The 6,232-nt window shown below is 33.8% G+C and overlaps 1 long non-coding RNA gene across 1 annotated transcript; it reads right to left on the bottom strand.

Annotated features, from left to right (window-relative positions):
• Positions 1-274: 274 nt before the first annotated feature.
• Positions 275-5,678, bottom strand: LOC114010614 (uncharacterized). Its single transcript, XR_003552130.2, has 3 exons — positions 5,631-5,678; positions 4,155-4,199; positions 275-1,189 (listed from the first exon to the last, which is right to left on the bottom strand). It is a non-coding gene; the product is annotated as an uncharacterized LOC114010614 (long non-coding RNA).
• Between the last annotated feature and the right edge of the window lie 554 nt (positions 5,679-6,232).

Genomic DNA, 6,232 nt, shown 5'->3' with positions numbered 1-6,232 from the left:
TACTGTCCTCTTATTAAGCTGTCCCATAATCCATTGCCCTATAAAGATACTTCAATGACTTTTATATATGGTAGACTACAGCAATGACTCCCCATGGTCTTAACCACAGAAAAGCAACATTACTTATCAGTCATTAAAATTTAAGTAAAAAACATATTTCTAAGTTTTTGGGAAATATACACTAGTTAAATCCATGAAAACAAACATAGAAATAATAAAAAAATAAAGGTACTTTCACATTTTCAGTAAGAAGTTGTAGTTTTTTATGTAGAAAAATGTCATCAAGGAGAAATGTAAAACATGACTTCATGTTAACTTTATCATTTTTACATTGCTGTTTCAAAATACCCATCTCTTGCAACATTCATGCTGCAAAATGGTAAAAGGAATACATAGAAGCTTGAATGCTAACAATAACATTGCATATTAAACTCTTACCATTTCTGTCATTATTACATATGCTTTGGCTGTTTGAAATGTCCAAGCATGGAAGCAGGAAGGAAATAACAAAGCATATTTTTGGTATGTACAGGGCTAATAACATGCTGCCAAATGTTTAACAGTTTTAAGAATGTGAAGGTGTTACCTGCCAATCTTTTGAAGATTAATTGGAAACTGTTCTCTGATAGACAGAAACTGAATGTGTTTACCTGTTTTATGCTGAAGTTGTTGACCTAGTGAAATGCATTTTTATTACCTTTCTTTCTTTCTGTGAATGATTTTGTAGTATATTTGCAGCATCAGTAGAGAAGTTCCCCACTGAATTTATTTTGTGGTTACTAACAGAGCATATAGAAACCATTTTTTCTCTTCTTCTTAGCAGAAAATTAAACAGTGTTACAATTTGGCATGGGTATGAACTCATGTTTTCCCAGTGGCTTTTACCCGAATGTAAATTTTGTCTTTTATTTTTAGTTATACTTCTGTTCCTAATGTAAGTGTCATCAAAGTTTTGGTTTTTTCCCTTCTGATTGTTAAAAGATGATGGACCAAAAGCAATTAATCCACTGCCAATTCAAACAGAAGTAAGATGGAGATATAGGGTTTTCACATGAATTTATGAGACTGCATCTTATTGTTCTTCCTGCTTCCCCATGAAAATTACTTCAGCTGTTCTCCTGAGGTTTCTTTCCATGTTTTTCCTATACTACAAGTAAGATGTACAGCTCCTCTTCAGTGCTCTGTGTGACTGGGAGGTAAAAATGCAGACAGTTATTTCAAATGGGAATAACAACTGAGGACTGCAAAAAAAGTATTTTTTTCCCCAGAAACAGAATGAATCTTATCTCCAATAATTTCATAAATTGCTAACATTTTTCATAAGATTTACTAAACTATAGATACACTAAAAGCTTGAAACGGGATTCCACATATCCATAAATCCACATCTAGTGAGGAAAATATTAATGCAAAAATAGGATTATTTTTTCTACCTATATTCCCATTTACTGTAAACATTAATGGCAGCAAACATATTTAACTTACAAGTAGTTGTGAAATATTTCTTTAACTAAGCAGATTAATTAGTCCATGACACATAGGTGTCTTAGAAGGGGAAAAGAGAGTTAAGGTTTATTTAAATATCATTCTGATCTTACAGCAGTTATCTCATTGCTAAAAGGGCTGATTAGTCAAAAAATATGCTAATACAGAAAAAATTATAACACAGAGAGCTCTAAGAAATGGGAGGGGGGTGTTGTTTGGTTGTTTGGTTTTTTTAAGATTCTTGCTATTTCTGCCTAACATGACATTCTTTTCAAAGCTACTGTTTACCAAGAAAAAGAAACTATTGGGAGATTCTTAAGAATTCTCAAAATCTCATCCAAAAGTTTGAGAAATGAGTGTTCTGGAAGAAAGGATTTGAAGCATTGTGAAGTTGTATATAGTATTTTGGCAATGATTCAGCAAAGTAGCTAGGGAGGTGATTCAGGGAGACTCTAATTTTAAAAAAAATATTATGTGTATTGTACTTTATACTTTCTCAACATGTGTCATTGTAGTGTAGCTCTACAATTACAGTTCCTTTCAAGTATTACAGCAGGTTTTACCATGTTATGCAAAATAATGTTCTGTGTCATAAGTAATATTCATGAATATGCAGTTCAATTGTGCATTATAACTTTTCTTACAAAATGAATGCCACAATGAAAGGCTTTGCTCCAAATTCTTATAATACAAAGCTTGTTTTTTCTAGAAGGGAATTATAAAAAATAGTGTCTAATTATTGATAGATTAAAGGACTCCTAAAGTATGTTTTTGCAACATAAAAGAATGGGCTATTGGCTCTTCTTGAATTTTTGCTTTAAACCTGTCTAGCACTGAGGAAAAATAAATTAAACAAATGAAAAAAAAAAAAAACCAACATCCCCAAAAGCACCCAAAAACCCAATCAAAAAATCCCAACCCTGTATTATTTTCTTTTTAGGTAAGCCAATCCATGCATATCTTGGTAACGTTCTTCAGTAAGGTATTGATCACAAAGTAAGATTTTTCTGTAATTAAGGTAAGCAGATACAAGTATATAGATGATGCCAAATGAAAATAATGGGAAGGTGTAGAAAATAAGTATCAAATAATCTTACTACTATTAAAAGGGAACACAGTAGTGACAATAAGGAAACCAGTAGTGTTTATACAGGAATAAAAAGTTGGATTAATGAAAAAAACCCAAACAAACCAAAAACCACCCCCAAATCTGAAAAAAAACCCCAATATTTCCTGTGCATTATTACCCTATTCTTACCTCAAAATTTCTTATAGTGTTATATGAAAAGGCAGAAATTCGGAAGTACTAACATGGAAAATCCTGTCAGTCTGACTATATTAACTCATTGAGTTGTATACTCAGGCATACAAAGACAAATTCTAATTGACAGTAAATGAAATGACATCCCAATAAATCTTCAGATAACAGTGGGAGATTTGAGTAATATTTGTTTCTTTCCATTCTTTTGAATCCTTCATTATCTCATATGCAAATTCTCCCATCTAAAGGATCTGCAGAGGGCTATAACAAGATGCTTGACCTCATCAAGCATGGTCTGCATGGTTATTGGCTTGACTTGGTTGACATGAACAGTAAAGAAAGTTTTTATCTCCAGAGACAAACTTTGTTAATTGTTGTGCAATAGAGGGTTACTGACAAACAACATATAGGCCAGTGTACCATATCTTTTACAGACAGCATATTATGAGCAATTTCTACCATCATCCCTGCACTGCAAGTATTCTGTTGTGATATAAGTTATCTCAGTTTCATGGTAAGCACCACTGAACTCCAGTGGTATAAAGGTTCAGCAGCAAAGTTGTTAGTATAATTGTTGTCTGAGATGAAGCTGGTCCAATGCCAGACTGACCAAAGTTGCCTCACGGTCTTTTTTAAGTTCCTCTAATGAACAGGAGGAAAAGCAGAAATACTGGAGTGATGGCTATCATCACAGCTTTCCTTCTGTCAGGCACCCACTCCCTGCAGTTTTCTCTGGCTAAGATCTTTCTTTGTTTATTAACACTTGTACTCTTGCCATGTCCACTGTGTACACTGTGTTATGGAGCTCTGTCCACATGAAACAGAAAAAGCAGTTCCTGATCTCAACCTCTTTTCAGACTGCCACAAGAAAGGAAGATAAAATCAGTGATCTATTTCTTTTTACAGTTTGTTTATATATATTGCTACTGGACATTTTCTTTCAGTTTCTGCACCAAATCATTATTGGCTAATTTCTTGCAGGTGTCACAGAAATCCCATTTGGAGGCTGAATCTCCCTTTACATAGGATTAATGTTTTTTTTTTAAAGATAAAGTGGATAAAATATTTCTATTATATTTTCTGTTTATTTTTCTGAATCGGTTGCTGCTAAAATCAACATACCCACTTCGGACACTTGTACTTCCTCGTTTATGCCAATTATTAACTGTTGAGGTCTTCTTAATGGAGTTGTGGCTGCTAATATTAAAGCACCAGTACAACTTTCCATCCACCAGTCTGTAGTTTTGACCTATAATGAACAACTGGATAGATCTGGAAGGTAACACTTTAGAGCTGAACATGCCAGACAGAACTAGACCAAAAAGACACAAGATAAAGCTGGTGAACATTCAGGTGGACAAGCCTGAGTGCAGAAGAACAAGAAGAGTTGTACATATTGAAAACAAACCTGATCAGAAGTGACAGTCTGACTATGTTGTGGAAATGAGGAAGTCTGGAAGAAGAAAGTGCAATAAAGAAACGGACTTGTAAGACAGCAAAACCACCCCAACTAACAAACCAACCAATCCCCCCCGCCCCCCCCCCCTAAAAAAAAAAAAAAAAGATTACCACAATTTTTTTGTCAAGAGATTCATAAAATTATGTTTTAATTAATCCTTAATTAAATCTGGTACAAATGGAACAGACACTAGAAGGTACATTCTGACATTCTGACAGTACCATGTTAATTCTATACTCTTTCTATAGATTTCAGTTAGATTTTTTTTCTGTATTGTAACTTCCTAACATATTGTTTATCATACAATTTTTTAACAGTAAATTGTGACTTATGGAGAATATGAAACATTCACCTTATTATGATTAAAAAGTGTTAGTGTTTTTTGGTTTTGAAAATAAAACCTAAAAAACCAAACCTCAAACTTTTTTCTTTCCTATTACTTACTTGCTGCACTGTCATTATGCAAGCACCTCAAAGAGAATGGAGGAGGATATTAAAACAATTTTTATGCACAGAAATATATTTAAATAAATATATTTCATAATTTTAAGCTGAAAAAGGAAATTTTAATGTTCTGGTTAAATTATTTTTTTTAAATGAGATATATGCAAATGAAAAAAATATTGTTTCTTTAGGATGAATGTGTAAAGAAGAACTCATTACTTGAAGGCAAATAAATGTATCATTTATGCTGTAACTCAGCTTGGAAAAATGATTTTGTGTTAGTTGTTGTGAAATAGAATTTCTTTATATGAAGCCTTAATAAACTGGAAAGATGTGGTTTCATGCAAATGACTCACAAGGCTTCCTTTGAAACAGAAGAAAAAAACCTCCAAACCTCAAGGTGTAATAGCATAAACGGACATCTTTGCTTCAGAGAATATTTTATTCAAGCTGAATAGTAGCAACTTAGCAAAGTATTAGTAATGTGGCTTCTTTATAGGATTATATGAAGATCCTCTGTTTTTTAGGGCAACAGCAACCTATCTTCTTCACCTGGGAAAGGATCCCAGATTGAGCCACTTGTGCTTTCTATTGTAGAGGCGTCCTTTATGACAAAAGAAGTATTTTTGTCAGTTCTCCTCAGCCACTTCCTTCACCCAATCTCTAGCTAGATCTATCAACAGTAGCCACATCTGGAAAAGTAAGCTTCTTTTAAAGAGATTGTTTCTGTATTTTTTAGTCTTTGTATATAGCAAATTTAAAAACACAATGACCCATTAAATATCACAATTAAACAGCTTAAGGCAGCATTCCAGCTTAAAGCTTTTTTTTTATGTCATACTGCACTAAAAATTTGAAGAGTAAGCATGAAAAGAGTCTGAAGGTTAAAGAGTGACAGAACTTAAGAGTCTGATAGGAAGACTTTAAACCTTGAGACAGCATTTGTCTATGGTGTGCAGGCCAATGTGAGGACCTCTGTACCTGTTGAGTCCTGTTGTGCAAAGCAGATGAAGGCATAATTTAGAGAGGCTTGTGGTGGGGTAAAGAAAGGATCATGGGATGAGGGACTGCACAGGGTTCAGAGGTACATTGCTGTTACTGATTAAACTGGTAAATAATGACCTCAAAAAGTTTTGAGCAGCTGCTGGTGTCAGAGATCAGATTGATCTTTGGCAAGAAAGAGTGATGGTAACAGAGTTGAAAGTGCTCTGGAACAGAGCAGAGCCCTGAAGTATTACACCCCAAATGTTCTTGAACTGCAATCTGCTTTGCTCTGTTTTATTCTGGTTTGGTTACCAAACTGTCCATAAACTAGACTTGATTTCAAAAACATGTTAATGATTCATAGGTGCTTGCTGAATAGTTTGGACAACTACTTTTGAGATAATGCTGTGTTTCTTAATATACTTGCTTCAATTTAATGTCTGTTGTTTGTGCTGTGGTTTTGGCTACAGAATTAATAATTAAACACAAGTTCAAGAGCAGATTTGTCTGACCTCAGGTTGTTTATTGGGAAAACAATCAGTTAAATACAATGGAGGTATCTGTCCAGGGGTCATCAACGTAACATAATAAACTACTGA

The sequence above is a fragment of the Falco peregrinus genome, chromosome 4, assembly GCF_023634155.1.
Source record: "Falco peregrinus isolate bFalPer1 chromosome 4, bFalPer1.pri, whole genome shotgun sequence".
NCBI lineage: Eukaryota > Metazoa > Chordata > Aves > Falconiformes > Falconidae > Falco > Falco peregrinus.
This window is presented reverse-complemented; position numbering and strand designations above follow the sequence as displayed.